Raw genomic sequence first — 18,679 nt, 5'->3', positions numbered from 1 at the left:
AGTCCTTGTGCATGGTCCTTGCGTCTGACCAATTCTAACAATGCTTTTGGAATTCTAGGGCTATCCCCTTTCAAAAGAAACCTAAGCTTTGATACAAAGTATCGATAGAATCTCACAAAACTAGCATCTATAGCTTCTGAAGTCATATCTACACTCCACAGCTGCACTAGATTCCACTCTCCATCCCTAGTTGTTTACAGCTTGATACCCTTGGAGAAGAAGGTAAATCCATTGTACAAGCATACATGCATAAGCAATGAATACCAATATAATGGTATTTCCACTTCCCCCCATGTTATGCCCACCAGACCATTGTGAACTTCTTTCGCAAGAAAAGTAGCAAAATCTAGAATAGTGCTCATCATAAATTGAAGAGTTTGAGCCATGATAAGGACAATACAGCTTGGAATTTGATCAACTTCATCCATCCCAAAAATATTGCAAAGAGAAAAATATAATGCTTGAGCTCTCAGGTTGAAATACCTTCTCAGCAATAGCTCTAGGGTACTGGATGCAATCACAGGCAAGGTGCCAATTTTAGCAGCATGCTCCTGCAATGGCCCTATTCTTAGGTAAATCCTTTGTGCATCATACCTTGCTTGAAGGTCATCCATATCAATAGTTTCATGCACAGAATGGTTAGGATTGAGGTTTAAAATATCACTAATTAATTTAGGGCAAACCCTAAAGAGATTTACTCTAGCACAGTTCTTTACCCACCCTGTAATCAGATCATATTTCTTGGCCAAATCCATCAACAAATCACTATCAAAGAAAACTATGGGGACTGTTAATTTACCAATGTCAAACTCCCATACATTGCTCATAGGAGTGTCCAATTTTTTCTCTGAAAACCATTTCTTAAATAACTCCATACCCCCCATGGAAACCTGGGCATCTCTTACCCAATTTGGTCTATTATAAAAACCTTCTGCTATAGCTACTCTCGGGTGCTTTGGAATGAGTTCCCTCCCCTTAGTTATTTCATGTACTAATAAGGGGAATTGTTCAAGAAAATCATCATGCACAAAATGCTTCAAATAATCCATTTTTCTAGTGAACTCTTTTCAAGGAAGCATTTTGAATAAAACCCTAGAAATTTTACAATAGTAGATACTTGAATTTTTTAAAGAGTCATAGAGTACTTACCTACTAGAATTTTCACTTCTACACTATGTAATTTCTTCTACAATTTTACTAGATCGCTACCTAAAATTTTTGTGCCCTGGCTTTGAGAATTTTGTATGCACTAATGTTCTTTCTGTGCTTTGGTGATTCATTAATGGTGAGGTCATGAGTTCTTTTCATACATTGAAATTGCACGAATGAAATCTGAACCATATTTACTCTTAGTAATTGTTACCTCCAAATTGCAACCAAATTTGAATCTTGTCTATAGATTTTCACCAGATCAGATGACTTTGATTTAAAAGGAAACAAGCTTTATGGCTTTAAAAAAGAAGGCTACCTGTCACAATATTGCTTTCTGGCATTTCTTAAATTTCTTGCACTTTAGAATTGTAGGGAAGTACCACTCGTTGATTCGAACAAGATCAATGATCAGATCAATTCACATTTGAAAAAAATCCAGTCAGCTATACTGACCAATAGGAAGCCTTTATATGAGTTTGTGCCTACTAACAACTTCCATGCCAGTGGGTCCCATATCTTCTTCTGAGCGAGAAGGTGCGTAACATCATTATTTCCACGTGTCAAGCTGGTGCATTCTTGCTTTCCTTATTGATTGAGCATTTCTTTATTGTGGGATTGCGCCAGCCATTGATTTTTGAAAGATCAATGATGATACTAATTATACCCTACAAAGATTCTAAGTTAAAAAATTTGATGTGACCATGGACACATGTCTGCATGGTGCATACTCACTTTACTTAAACTTCATTCGAGTTCTTAATGCAGGAAAGCACCCTTTGTTGATTAGGATAGGATCAATAGTGTGAAACAATCCTACACTTTATGTTCACATCATCCACTTGGGCCAATAAAATGACTACTTTCAATCAATGTGCTCTAACTCATCTGAGTATTGCATTAATTTCTAAAACTTTCTGTGCCCACATCATAAGTATCTCCAGCTAAGCAAAAGTGGTAGGCCACATGGCATGACTAACCATTCTTCCATAATTTGGCCTCACTATGACACGTTTCACAAAGGTGCATACCCACTTTCCTTGTTTGACTAGTAGCTTCATAATGTGGGCATGCACCAACCCTTGATCTTTGAAGGATCTATGGTCTAACAAAACTTTAGTTGATCTCGCAAACAAAACACTTTATTTGCATAACTAGCAGTACATATCAGCAATTATTTTACAAATTGGCACACCGCAAAAGACACTAACAATTCTTGACCCCACCTTGCCAAAAGTCAAAAAATTGCTTGCCCACATTATTTATCTCTTGTTCAGATTCAAAATGTGGGCATGCGCTAGCCTTTGATCTTTGATAGATCTAAGGTTATAGAATCAGGTATCTTAAAAACCACATTGGTAGAAGTAATGAATAAAAAATTTCCAACCATCCCAACTTGTCTGACACTTGCCACAGAAGACATCTAAACATCATCCTTGAGAATGGCAGGCCCATCTTGTCAGATTGTGCCACTTTTCCTATTGACGCTTCCCCACATTATTTATTTTAGAAGCATCTCCTTCTTGCAGGAAAGCACTACCCCTTGATTCAAATGAAATCAATGGTTGACACTTCTTGGTGATAAAGGCATATCTCTATTAGTAACTCAACCAATGATATTTTAGGAAATTCAAATCATGCACAAAAAGTACTTACAAACTTGCAAAAGTTTTTGACAACTTATGACTCCCCATAAACTTTACAGTTCACTAAAAATTTAAAAAGGCAAGGGCTACATGTCACCGAGTTGCATGCCCACATTATTTAAAAGCCTTGCATCTAAAAAATTGCAGGAATGCAACACCCGTTGATTTGAACAAGATCAATGATTATGAAGACTTTGTGTCATCAGAGTATTTCCTAATAGACCAATCAAACAATTTACAAGCCAAGCATGACCACATAAAGTTTAGACAAAATTATAATGAATTCATGCTTGCACAAGCCCTTTCTTGGGGTAAAAGCAATAAAAAAAAATTGAGGGTTTTTTAAAGCTAGGGCAATCTAAGGGTTTAAAAAATACAAGGAACAAAACCCTAATTTGCAAGATTTTAAGACTCAAATGATTTTTTGCTAAAATTTTCCATAATTTTTGCATTGAAAAAAATTAGACCAACACCCTAGTAGATAAAAAAAAGAGGACAAGATTGATTATGGATCTAGCCATAAGAAGAGAAAAAACTATTGATGAGTTATGTATTGACATATGAGGTTCCATATGTTTATCTAGTTTTGGATATGCAAAATATGATACATTAAATGATGAGGAAGATTCTAAAATTGAAGAAGCCATGGTGGACATGATGTCAAGTTAGAGTTTTGTTTCTTTTGAATTGGAGAATAAAACTCCAATAGATTTGTATATCAGACTAGACAGAAGGTGGCAACATAACTGAAGAAGAGAAAGACATAAGATGTGGCACATTAGCCAAAGTTATGCTTGATTTGTCACAAGAAAAGAAACATTTTTGGAGAAATATAGGAACTGATTTTTTTCTTTGTTTAGAATTTTTATGATTTTGCTAAATAAGATTGAAGCTTTAATGAAATTAGTTACTTTGGAAGTGTACTTTTGTTCTCATAAATAAAGAGGTAACACAAGAAAAAGACATTGAGATATTAACTAATCAAGATAATCAAAGTGATGAAATGAGTTTATGTGCGTTGATTCTACAAGGCAACATCTCACCTATTCATGCTAACACCCCTGATACTTCAGTTACTAAACAAGAGAAGCCCTTAGATGTAGATAAGGAGGAGAAAGAGGAATAAGAAACTAATAAATACAAAAGTGTAGACATTTCTACCAAAGGTCAAGAAGAAGCAAATGTGTCAAGACCTCAAATTGAGGAGAATAAGGAGGAAAATAAAACTATACCAAGTGCTACCATTGTTTCCTCTAGCACTGATATACAGAAAAGACTGAGTGGTGAACCCCCTTACCATTTGCTAAAGTAGTGTCAAGCAATAAAACTCTTTCACCACACATAAGAAAAGTAATAAAGGATATCTCTCTAGACATTAAAGTTAGTATAGATGAGGTTATTGAGATGCCAAAATTGGATTTGGCAAATCTCACTCTTGAAAAAATTATTTTGTCACAAGAGATTTTGGCTAAAAAGAAGAAACAAGAAGAGCTAAGAAAATTAAGAATAAAGTTGTGGACAAACTCTGAACAAGAATTACTAAAAAGAAAATCTCGTTACATTAATGTGTAGAGAAAAAAACAAAACTTATACAAAAAGTACAACATTTGTACAATATTTTGTGTAATGTGCCAAAATTCACTAATGATCTTTATGAAAACATATGGGTATGTGCAAGATCATGGTCAACCAAACTATGGTCTTAAGTGGCAATAAAAAAACAGAAAATTAGGGTTATGTCAACTTGACATGCAATTTTCTAATTGTTATTAATTTTATATCAAAAAGCTAAGAGAAAAGAATCTCTAGAAAATTGAATCTATTTTCTAAAATACTAGGACTTATCTCAAAAAAGTAAAAATTGATTGGTCAGAATTTTGAATTTTAATGTAATATTACAAAAATTTCATAACAAAAATAAGAAGTAGACGTATGTCTGACCACCTTAATCAAAATCAAATAATAATATTTTTTAATAATATTCTAGATATAAGTAGTAGACTCATGCCTAGATGTGACACATATTTTTCGGTATTTTTATTCTCAATAAATAATAATTAATTAATTTTTGACTTTAGTATTTTTGGAATAAAAAAACTCTCAAGTCTGACCACCTTAACTAATTCAAAACTCTGCAAAATTCAATTTTTCATTTTTTCTCCTTATAGTAGAAGAAACATAGAATGTGATGCATCTTTTTGATTTAAAAAATGTTGTACCATTTGAAAATTATAGTGTTTTTTCAAGTAGTGTGTCAGTCAACACTTTATACATAACTCCATTAGAAAAAAAGTAATAATTACTTACTAAACTCATAATTTGACAAACCTTATATTTATGGAGAAATAAGAACATTCTTAAGAAACCCTTTTCATTTCATCAAATTTTGGTGAAAAAAAGTCATCAGCTACATGTTCGATGTAAAAATCACATAAAAATAGGCCAAAAGTACATTTTTAGGGTGTTTTTAAAGTTGACCATATAGGTTTGGTATCAAAAGATATAGTAGACCTTATAAAGATATTAATTGTTTTCATTTAGTATCAAGGTGGGTGGGAAAAAACCTAGAATAGATTTTGAAATGGTTTGAGATATTTGAGAACTACAAATTTTTTAGATCACCACTTTTTGGCACACCCTAATCCTACACATATCCATCTAGCAGATTCAAGCTTAAATGTAACAAACCAGAAAAACTATTTTGTAGTCAGTTGAATCAAGCTCAAGCCATTATAATAAGTTATTGAATGCTTGAGGAAAATTGGTTGAGCTTTAGGTAGTTGATAGTAGTATGAGATCAAAATTGATCTCCATCCAATCTATGTTTATACCTCATTTGGAGGTTATGTAGTGAGAAATGAAATTAGAACAAGATCTTATTACTAAACATCATAATTGTTAGGTTGCTAAAAGTTTGATGTATTTGGTAGCTAGATTAGAGCTGTAAAATCGTATTTTGGAATTAGAAATAACCATTTGAGATCATGCACTTGATATGATTAACCAAGTTCACAACCTTTTGTTCAAAAATATTGTTTGATTCCACCCATTCAACCCTAGTAGTAGACATAAATGACAAAAACAAGGGGGAATTGAAATGATTATTACATATTTTTAATGGAGGTAATGAAAGAAGTAAAGAAAGAAAGAGGAAAGAAATCATGATAGAGGAAAGAAAGAAAGAGGGATCTAATGATGATATGATTACCTGATTAGAAGAGTAAGAATGAATCAACATTCAAGCAATTAGAGTCTAGAGTTTAGAAGGAAAACATGGTATGATATTGGAACAATTAGACTACTTAGTGTCATGCACATATATGAATTGATATGTATTGCTTACTATTCACTGTATATTTAGTAGAAGTAAATGTTTTATAGTTTTATAAGAATGAATTCATAGGCTTAGGAGGAGTACTATTATTATTATTGTAAGAATGCAATCATGAAAAAGTGTTTCCATCACTAATGTCAAAGGGGAAGATCATTGGTGTCTCTAACTATTGTTGTCTATTAGTGTCAAAAAATTAGTCATATACTAAGTAGAGTTAGAAGGTCATCACTATGATTGAGCTACTCTATATAGGTTGAGTCATCAGATGGACTTTTAAATAAGCATATGTATTGAGCTCTATAGGAGTTAAGAAATTTTTTGGTCATCGATTATTGTCTATGTAAGCCGAGTCTAATTTTTATCAAGCATTTCAAACATATTTATATTGAGTTACATAGAAGGTGCCAAGCATAGTAAAAACTAAATGTCAGTAACATATAGAGTGAGTGTTGGGTATTAGAGACACTAACTGTTGAGCAACGCAAAATTGACATTCAAGTTAGGAATGCTACAAACTTTTAGGTAAACTATTCCAAGATGACAAGAGAAAGATATTAAATAATTGTAGAGGTTGTTATAGATTTTTTTATAGAGGTTTTTATGCATCTTATGATGTGGGTAACAAATCCCTAAGTTCTATGATGAACCAATTAGATGAAGAGGTCAAATCAGGAAGCATCTAGAGAACTCTTTATGAAATATGTAAATAGAGTAAGTATAAGCCTATTTTGACATAGAAAGAGGATAATATAGTATGGTGATGAGAAGGAGAAAACAAGCTATTTGTGCAATCATAGAGAAAATTAATTATGATAGTATAAGTATCACAAAAGAGGCAAAGAGTTTAGACAAAGTAATCTTGTCAAAGAAGTGAAAAAAAATAAAGCTATATTAGATCAAAGATCAATTCATATTGAAGAGAGGATATCCAAAAAAAACTTATCAAAGTAGACTAAGGATCAAGTATTGAATCAATTTTAACAAACTGAGTCAAGGATAACATGTTAATTGACTTGTGTAAACAAATCTTTTTAAATCTCCTAACAGATTCCTTACTTTGTTGTAAAGGTAAAATCCTTTAGTATGTTGATATATAATAGTCTAAAATGCCTTTATCATGGTAGACCCCTCACAAGGTATATCATTGGATATGTTCAAACTTGTAACCCTAATAGGTTAACTTTATTGTTATAGTAGTGAAAATTTGTAGGTGTCATCCCCATCCTAGTTTTACCTTCACCTTGAGCTTAACTGGACCTAACCAAATCTTTGTGTCATGTGATTACTTATCAATGCGGTCAATGCACTATGAATTGCTAAAAGGTAAAAAGTGTTATAGATTCTGATTCACCCCCCCCCACTTAGTGTATTGGCTTCAGATGTGACAACTTGTCTTTCTCCCACCCTAGATACTCTAAGGGATACCTTATGTCTTTCTCTTAAACTAATATGTTTCTAGTTACCCTATTCCCCTTAGGGTTCTAACAAAGTGGTCCTAGGCTTTTCAACTAGTGCACACCAATATAAGACCAATAACTCTCCACATTACAACCAACCCCAAACACTCACATGACTCCCAAATGGATTAATGGTCACATAATAAGGCATTTGGAGTCCCCTCAAGGTTAACAACAACAAACAAAATTGAAACCCTAATTGAGTTCCAAAAATCATGAAAGATTTCACAAAATTTCTTGAAATAGGGCTACAAACAATTAGTCCCCCTAATGAAGAAAAATCCACATACCTTGAAAAATTCCTTAACAAAGGGTCAAAAAAACCATTGATGTAGATACTCCTTTTAGAGACCTCAAACATTTTGGTTCTCTAGCGTTCTCAACCTATTCATACAATACAGGCACAAATTTAGCCTTAAAATAAGGGTTTTGAGGACTTAGAAAGTTGTCTGGTGAAAAGATGGTTTTTCCTTCCATAGGAATTACCTCAATGCATACCACTAAAGTTGGGTCTTTACCACAACATCCTCTAACACATTCAAACCTCTATTTGAAGTATCATCAACATTAAACCTCTCCAAACATGTCTATACTTGACTGTGATCCCTAGCCATGCAACTCTAGCTCACTTAAGGCATCACCTCAAAATCACTTTCTTTGTTTTCCAAGGGTCCTCCTTTTCTATATAGAATGTACAAGGATTTATCTCAAAATACCAAGAGATGATGTAGATCCTTAGGTGGGAGATGGAGTTATGACCTCATCTTGCTCCAAGACTAGATTCACAAATAGTAAGTAAACAAAAAGCAAAACAATTTATATAAACAAATAAATCTTCACAAAACCCAAAACTAGAAGTGTAAAAAATATCACATTAACATCTTCTAACACTTCAACAAATAACAATTCTCAAACTAATCCATTAAAATGCCAAAATCTTAAAAAACACAAAATTGTAATAATGAACTTGTTGTTTAGTCTATACTCATAGAATCTTCACAAACTTCCAACCCTACAAAAAGATAGAGAATGGCCTTATAAAAACATCCCCACATCAATCCCAACTTCTTTAGACAATTACCAAGATCAAGCTGAAAATTTTCTCAATTACAACAAAAAGTTGTCAATGGTGTCATTGACAACATGGACAATTTTTGAGCAATTTTTACATCTTTTGGATTTTGACTCTCAAGCTTGCTCCAAATTTTACCAAACCTTTACAAAATCCTTAAATGGTTATAAAACATGTAATAAGGACCCTGAAACACTTGTTTTAACATTCTACCCCTGAAAACACAAAAAATTCTCTATAGCCTAATTAAGAAATTAAGAGCAACTAGGACCTTTTGAGACTTCCACACCTTAACTAACCTCAACCTAGGACTAGGTTAGGTCAATTATTCAACTAGTGGTATGGTTAGCATCAGTAAAAGAAAAAATAACCTAGGAGCCTTAGGTCTTTCCCAAGCCTACCAAGGTACCCATACACCATACTCCCCCACAAAAGAAAAATATGTCACTCTTGTGGACAATAGGTCTTGGGGGATGCATTCCTTGTTGAAATATTCCTCAATAACCCAAGCTTCATCCAAATTAGGCTTTCCCTTCCACTGATGAGATGCTTACTATACACATGGTTTCTAGTGGCTTCCCCATACAGGAATCTGACTTGCTTGATGAAGGTGCTACTACAATTTCCAGATTAGTAGTAATTCCTTGACTACTTTGAGGTATTTTAATATTGAGTTTAACTAAATATTGGACATTTAAAATAGGTGAGATGCCAAATCTAATGGGAAATCAATTTTGTGGACATTTTCTCCATATTTGGTAGTGATTTTGTAAGGTCCCACTCTTTTCATTTCTAGCTTGGTTGGCATACCTTTTTGTAATCTATATTTGTTTAGATGCACCATGACATAGTCACCAATAGAAAATTGAATGTCCTTCCTTCCTTCATCCACTTTGGCTTTCAATTTTTGTGTATTGTCTTCAATAGTCTTCTTGAATTGCTCTTGGATTTCTTCCATGGTTTGGGAAAAATCTTCAACATGTCCACTCATATGTTCCATCCCTCCAAGATCCTTCAACTCACATGCACCCCTTGGATGCATTCCATACGCAATCTCAAATGGATTTTTTCCTATTTTTTTATTCCTATTATCATGGTAGGCATATTCTACTTGGGTAATGATGACATCACAAGTTTTCCCATACTACTTAGCTAGACATCTCAAGAGATTATGTAACACCCTATTGACCACCTCAATATGACCATTAGTCTAAGGATGGTATGTTGAACTTAATGAAAAGTTTGTACCAAGTCTACTCCACAAGGTCTTCCAAAAGTGACTCATGAATTTTTCATCCCTATTTGAAACTATGCTCAATAGAAGTCAATGAATCCTCATAACCTATTTGAAGAAAAAATGTGCAATGTAGCTTGCATTATTTCTTGTCTTACATGAAATGAGTACCCCATCTTGCTGAACCTGGCAACAAATACATAAATACTATCATATCCTTATTTTGTCTTAGGAAGACCTACTATGAATTTCATGCTCACACACTCCCATTTCATGCTTGGAACTTGTAGGGGTTGATAGAGACCTATATTAATCATTCCACGCTTAGCTTTCATACACACTATACATTTCTCCAAATACTTAGACACATCCCTAACTAGTTTTGGCCAATAATAGAACCTTTGGACTAACTCCAAGGTCTTTCTCACACCAAAGTTTCCACTTAGGCTCCCATTATGCTTCTATTTAATTAGTATTTCTCTTATTGAATCTCTTGGTGCACACAAATAATTACTCTTGAATAACAATCCATTCTACAATGTAAATTCAAAAAACTTTCTATAAAAGTGATTCTCAAAGTCAGGACATACCTTGTATGCTTTAGCAAAGTCTTCATCCTCCTTATAAAGACTCTTGAAGCTCTCTATCCCAATTCTATGCAACTATACCTCTTGAACTATTAATATCCTTTTGCTCAATGCATCTAGCACTTTATTCATCTACCCTTTCTTATGCTTGATTGTGAGGGTGAAAGCTTATAGATACTCCATCCACTTCAAATATCTATTACTAAAATTTTCTTGGGTGTTAGTGTGGCTGAGAGCTTGATTATCTATAAACACCACAAATTACTTTGTTAATAGGTATTATCTTCACTTCCTAAGAGATTGAACTAAGACATAGATTTCTAGGTTATAGGATGAATTTTTGGCTTCATTTATCTTTTCACTAAAGAAGACTACTGGCCTACATTCTTGACTCAAAACTTCTGCTAATGCTATGACACTTGCATCACACTCTATTGTGAAAAGTTTCTCAAAGCTAGAAAATTGAAAAATAGGTTGGTTTGCTACTTTCTTCTTTAACATTTTCAAGGATTTCTCTTCTTCTAAGATCCACTTAAACTTATACTTGACCCCACCCTTTATAGTATCTAGAAAAGGTGCACATGTACCACTAAAATTCCTAATGAATTTCCTATAGAATTGAGCTAGAACATGAAAACTTATTACCTCAGTAGATAGAGTAGGTGGTGGCTAGTTTAGGATAGCAACAACCTTCTCTTGATCCATCTTCAAAGATCCCTTAGACACCACAAAGCCTAAGTATGCTATTTTTTTCTTGAAGAAGTCACACTTCTCAAGGCTTATAGCAATCTTTTCCTCATGAAGCCTCTATAATACTACTTCCACATGCTTCATGTGTTCCTCCTTGGTCTTGTTGAAGATAAGTATAGCATCTACATACATCACAATAAACTTTCCAGTGAAGTAATTAAGCACATCATTTATGAGCCTCATGAATGTTCTAGGAGTATTTGAAAGACCAAATGGCATCACAAGCCATTCATAAAGCCCATATATTGTCTTAAAAAAAAAATTCCACTCATCTCCCTCCTTAATCTTGATTTGGTGGTATCCACTCTTCATGTCCAGCTTTGTGAAGTACATTGCTCCTCCAAGACAATCCATGAGATCCTCAATTCTAGGTATTGGGAACCTATACCTAATTGTGATCCTATTTATGGCCCTTGAGTCCATACATATTGTATATTTTCCTCCCTTCTTGGATGCTAGTACCACACGAACTACACAAAGGCTTATGCTCTTCTTGATCAAACCTTTGTCCATCAATTCTTGCACCTGTCTTCCCACTTCTAGATTTTGGTCTAAGGTGAGCTTGTATCTTGCTTTTCTTGGTAGGGATGCACCAGGAACAAATTCTATTTGGTATCTTGTGACTCTTCTAGGAGGTAGGGTAGAAGGAGTTCCATGATTCATAATATCTTTGTATTTCTCAAGCAATGCTTGAACCTCTATAGGTAAAGGGTCTTTGACTATCTTGTCTTCTCCCTTGGACTTTAGTACCACTGCATAGCCTTCACTCTCTGCATCTTTATGATCCTTAAAAACTCCTTCCCATTGCATAAAAACACCCTAGGAACCTTAGATTATGTCTCTTCTCTGTCTAATAAAGATTTGGTTTTAAATATTTTGCCTCCTTTCTTGAAGGATATTGTTTTCCTTTCCATCATAAACCTCCTCAATTTCATACTACAAAGGTCTACCTAATAGTATATGACAAGAATCCACGGGAAAAATATTGCATGATAATATGTCCTTATACCCTTCTATGGAGAAGTTGACCCAAGTCTTCTCATTCACCAATATGCTTTGACCTTTGTTGAGCTAGCTTATCTTGTATAGATTTTCATGTGGTATTTTAGCTAGCTTAAGCTTCTCAATTTCCTACTCTAATATTATATTGTAAATGGAGCTGAAATCCACCACCACCTTACAAAATTTTCCATGGATCTTGAAGTTGATCTTAAATAGAGCCTTCCTATTCTTAGGTTCATTAAGAGCAGGTTATTTGATCAATATTCTTCTAAACATAACATTCTATCCTTTTTCTAACTCTATGTGGTCCACTTCACTCTCCTTGTAGCTAGAGTTATCCTCTTATGCATATGCCACTCTCTTTTTAATGATTTGAAGAAGAGGTGTTTTTAGGGCACTTATATGCAAGATGGCCAAGTTGACCATAGTTATAACACTTCATACTATAAAAGTATGAGTTACTTCTTCCAAATCCTTTCCCTCTATTAGAACCTCCTTGGTTTCCTCTTCCTCTACTATATCCTCCTCTAGGAGTGCTTTCAATGGCTTGCTCTATCAACTTGTTTTCACCTTGGTTCCTCTGTTCATTTCCTCTACCTTGCTAACCTCCTCTTTGTCCTCTCTAATTTTTTCCCTTGCCTTTATCTTTGAAACTAGAATCCCCTTTCTTCTTATTCTTTTCCTCCACCTTTAGGGCTAGATAATGGAACCTCTAAATAGTGGTAGGTGTCCACAAGCTAAGCTCCTCGTGAATATTCCACATCAAACCACCCAAATACCTAGCACCTTTATTTTCTCTTCCTCTTGTTTCTTGGATCTAAGGCATAGCCTATAAAATTCTTCTATAGAAGAGGCCACATCCAAGTCTCTTTTTAATAGTCCTTGTATTCTCTTGTGAAGTTGGATTTCAAAATCCTTAGGTCGTAAATTATCATTCAATTTGGTAACCATGACATTCTAATTGGCTATAGGATTCTTTCCCATGTTGATCCTTTCATATTGGATATATTTCCACCAAGTTAATGTTGAGCCTTTGATTTTTGACTTAGCCACTTTTACCTTTTATCCTTATAACACCCCTTCACTCTCAAAATGGTTCTCCATGTGATCCAACCAATCCATCACTGCATCTATGTCCATCTTTCTAGTGAATAGTGGCACACTTTCCAAATATTTTCCACCTAGGGGTTTAATAGCTTTCAAGAAAGGATTTTCATTCAAGATAAGGTCTAGCTCAAGGACAACATCATCTTCTTCTACCTCCTTTCCCTTCTCATTGTCTTCCTCTTCCTTCCTTTTAGCTACATCAGCAACTTCATCCAACTTTGTCTTCACCTCTTCCAAGGCTACTTCAAGGAGTCTATTCTTCTCCTTTTTCTCATCAACTTCCTTAGCTAGATCTTCATTATTCACCACTTTTGACTCACCCACTGACTCTTCGATAACCACACACATACACCTTCTTCTCAAGTCTTTAACTTGCTCTAATACCACTTTGATATGACAACTAGTCTCACTCCCCTGCTAGATAATCCTAGGGATACCTTAGGTATTTCTCTTGAATTAATAGGGTTACTAGTTACCCTATTCTCCTTAAGATCCTAACAAAGAGGTCCTAGGCTTTTCAACTAGTGCACACCAATATAAGAACAATAACTCTCAACATTACAACCAACCCCAAATACTAACATGACTCCCCAAATGGATGAATAGTCACCTAAGAAGCATTTGGATTCCCCTCAAGGTTCAAAACCATGAAAAAAATTTGAAACCCTATTCGAGTTCCAAAAATCATGCAAGATTTCACAACATTTCTTGAAATAAGGCTATAAGAAATGATCCCTCCTAATGAATAAAATTCCACATATCTTGCAAAAGTCCTTAACAAGGGGTCAAATAAGCCACTGGTCAAGAGGCCCTTTTTAAAGACCTCAAGTATTTTTGTGGTCTAGGGTTCTCAACCAATCCATATAGTACATGCATAAATTTACCCTTAAAATAAGGGTTTTAAGGGCTTAGCAAGTCATCTAATGCAAATATGGTTTTTCCTTCCATAGGACTTCCCTCAATGCATCCTACTAAAGTTGGGGCTTTACTAAGATATCCTCCAACACATTACAAGGTTTGGTTAAAATATCACCAACATTCAACCACTTCAAACACCTCTGCACTTGACTGTGATCCCTAGCCATGCATCTCTGGCTAGCCTAGGGAATCACCTCTAAATAACTTTCTTTTATTTCAAAGGGACCTCTTTTTCTATATAGTATGTAGGAGGATTCATCTCCTAGAAATCCCAAGAGGGCATATAAACCCTATGGTGGGAGAGGAAGTTATGAACCCATATTGTTCCAAGACTCGATCAAAAACATTGAGCACACAAAAAACTTAAATAATTTATACAAACAACTAAACCTTTACAAAAATAAAAAACTAGTAGTGTAAAGAGCCTCACATGAACCTCTTCTAACACTTTTAGCAATAATAGTACTCAAACAAATTCATTAAAATGCCAAAATCTTAAAAATCTTAAAACTGTCATAATGAACTTGTTGTGGTCTCACAACACACACCCCATTCCTCACTAGGAATGGAGACCCCCTACTTCTTTTCTGGACTCTCAAACCCATAGTTTGAGATTTGAGAAAAGATGTTAGAGTCAAAATCTTAAAAGACACAAAAAAATCAAAAATTCAAAAAGAAAAGAAAATCAAAAATTGAAAAAAATAATATAAAATTTATAAAATTCAAACAAGAAAAAAATATATATATAATTGTGCATGCATGCACACGGGAGGTGTGCATCATGCACTCGCACACCCATGCAAGGCCACAAGTGGATGAGGGGTTATAAAACCCCTACTACACTCTCTTTTTTCCTAGCTTCTTTTTCATTTGTTCATCCATCAACAATCACAAGCGTAGGTGAGACACTCTGCCTCCATGCCCACGCAATGTCATGGTATGTACTCACACACTAGCACAACACCATTGGTGGTGCCCGCATGGCATGATTTGAGTGCACCCACACAACACCCAAATGTAGTGCACCCTAGTGTGGTGCCCATGCGGCATGCCTGTATGTAGTGCATGTGTCATGCACCAACACATTACTCACATGACATGCCCAAGTGCGGCATCCCCACATAGCCCGTGCAGTGTGCCTAAGCATGATACCCATGTAGCACCCACATAACACACCTGAGCATGATTCTCATGTAGTTCTTGCAGGGTGCCCATGCTTGGCCCCCTTGCACACCTACATGGCTCTGCACTTGGTGCCTGCATACGGTCATGTGCACCCATGCTACATGGAACTCTTGCCATGCTACTTAACATTTTTTTTGCATTTTTCTCTTTTTTTTGCCATTAATTAATAAAATAATAGAGCTATAAATTTTTTGAGGTTTTTGTTACTATCAACTCATATATTCTTTTTTTCTTGTGTCATGCAAGAAAATGGCATCTACATCCAGAATGGCACCCAAGCCCATCGTGTTCAAATTTCAAGGTATTCCCTTGAAATCAAGATTCCATGATGATTACTTAGAAATCAGAGATATTGACCTAAGACACATAGACCTAGGAGAATTCCTTAGAATCTACACTAAACCAATGGAGAGATCAGCTCTGGTCTCCTCACTGATTCATTCTGGGCTAGTGAATGCAGCTTCAAATCCTATGTTAGTACAATCAATAGAATTAATCACGGCCCTATCGTAGCATTTTGTTCCCAAAGAAATGGTAGTCAAGAGCATTATTAGAGAGGTTGTGTTGGATCTACAAACCAAAAATATTGAGAGGGTCTTCCATCTCCTAAGGGCTGATCAGCTCATTAGACTCTCATATGAAGGAGCAGAGAGATGGTATCGAGAGCACCAACAAGAGGCAATTGATATCATACAATCCTCTTACCTCATTGAGAAGCCTCCTAAGGGAAGGATAATGGGCAAAGTGGATATGAATCAGGGATACATGAAGGAGGACATTGGATATTCTAGCATTCTTTTGAGTAGAGTTATGGGCTTACCTACAGAAGGCCACCTTAGCACTTTCATGGTCAACTTCACTGAGACCATTAGAGCAGCAAAGATACCATTGGACTAGGCTACCACACTAAGTGAAAACTTGTGTGAGCAATTAAGGATAGTAAAGGACAAGAAGAAGTTTTATATAACTTCTTACATGGTATACCTACTTTTAGCAAGGGTGAAAAACTATCCTAATTTGTATAGGAGAGTTAGTATACAGGATCCCAATGCTTGGTCATATATAATATACCCTCAACTTGTAAAGAATAAGCTCTCAGCACAAAGAAAGGAGTATAAAATCATGAATGATGTGTTCATTTTGTGATCATCTGATTCATTGAAGGAGTTATGGTAAGAGGCTATTTGATGAAGCCAAAGCACAAATTACAGTTCTTGGAGCCTACTTCATCCAATTCAAAACATTTACATATATTTGGGTAGCTAGTGTGTCCATAAATCTTAAGAATCTCCCAATATATCCAAATGACAAACTGGTGCTATTGGAGATTGCTTGGAAAATTGTGTTAGCGTATGAGAAGATAAAGAGACAATGAAGACCTTATTAGGCATGGCCCTTGGTCATTGGACCATATCAAGTGAAATGGAAGCAAGATATTTTTTCCTTCAACTATAATGGTAAAATTATCCCCTTGAGGAGTACAACTTTTCCTAGCCCTATTTTGATAATATGGAGAGAGTGGAGAATCTGGCAAGAAAGGAATTCCACCATGAGGATGTTGTTGAAGATTATTAGATGAATGTAACAAATGACTACAATGTCTACATGAGGGATTATTGTAGGATGAATTTTTATCTAGCAGAGAAGGCTCTCCAATTGAACATCCTAGAGGAGATAAGGCACTAGGATTCAAAGGAGTTAATGGATCCACTATTCAACTCAAAAAGAAGAAGGAGAAAAGCCCATTATGAATGCTGAGGTTGACGTGGAGGAGGCCAATGATATTAATCATTAGGCAAGGCATGTCATTAGAATGATGAAGAATTGGATCAAGAGACCTTTTCCACTTGATCCAATTCATGATACAGTGATCTTTCATGCACGTGCTTGCCTAGAAAGAAGTAGAGGGAAGAAAATAATAATTCCTACCTTTGTGGCCCAATCTCTTATTAGGCTAGAGATAGTATACTAGCTTGATTGCCTTGTTGGATACTATCACCCTCTAGAGAGGAGGGGAAAGAACAAAAGAAGGAAGACCTTCCCTCAAAGAATTCAAATAGAATAGGGTAAAGAATAGGCACCTCCACAGCAGTAGGAAGAGAGTGCACAAGGGTCCCAAGATACTGGAGCTACTCAAGGCTAAGATGAACTGCAATTTCCTCCCATTTTGCCTAACCAACTAGAAGAGGGAGAGATTCCACAAGTTTCTATTCCTCCCATGCAAGATGAGCATACTTCTTCTTATGTCTTTGAGAAACAAAAGAAGAGAATTAAGATCCAAATGAAAAAGAGGCAAAGGATCAACAAAAGATTGGTGCCTTCCTCATCTATTCCTAAAACCATTCTAGAAGGGGACAAGGAGGAGGAGGTAGAAGAATCAGAAGAGGAAGAGGTACAAGTTCCCCTACAAGGAAGAACTCAGCTAGTAAGAGCCGTGGAGTTACAAAGAAGAAAGAGTACGATAGGTACCTCACCATCCACCCAATTAGAACCTTTGGAACTCTCTTTCTTGAAAGATGAAGTACAACAATGGATGGATGAGCAGAGTGAAGAGGGCAATGACATTTTTTCAATGTCAAACTTTGATTTTATGCCCATGGGTATAGAGTTGATTGGGGATAAGATTAGGGACACCCCTACAAGTGAACCTCAACAAGAAGACTTGATACTAATGCCACCAGATAGACAGGGTCTTGATCTTACTCTCCCATCTCCACCACAAATTATGGTGGAAGATAGTGGCTCAGTGACTCCTCGACCTTAGAGTTTAAAATAGGAGCAAGTTTAAAAGGAACCATCACAAGAGGAAGGACTAGAAAAAATGGTGACCAATGAAGTGTTGAAGGAGGGACAAGTGGTAGAATATTCTCAAACACCTTCCCAAGGTATTAAGGTTCAAGATGTAAGGTCTACTAAGACTGGGGCTACTAAAGAAGAGTCTTCCCAATAGGAGACAACTTTGAGTAGGAGTAACAAAGGAAAGGAAATTGTAGAACATACCCCTTCGTCATCAAGAGCTAGGTCCTCAGCAGATCGCATCCCTAGATGGATATGGAGGAAAATAATGAGTAATAAGCCTCAATTTTGTGCTTTAGAGGAAGATATTTGTGACATTGCAGAGATTCTAAATAAACCTGAGTCTCCATCATATGAGGAAACACTATTGGTGTTTGTTAGTAGCACACAGAACTAGGAATTGTTTGCACAAGTGGTTGTCCCTCTTGAAGATACATATATG

The sequence above is a fragment of the Cupressus sempervirens genome, chromosome 8 (assembly GCF_028749045.1).
Source record: "Cupressus sempervirens isolate cs-2001-9-10 chromosome 8, ASM2874904v1, whole genome shotgun sequence".
NCBI classification, from domain to species: domain Eukaryota; kingdom Viridiplantae; phylum Streptophyta; class Pinopsida; order Cupressales; family Cupressaceae; genus Cupressus; species Cupressus sempervirens.
This window is presented reverse-complemented; position numbering follows the sequence as displayed.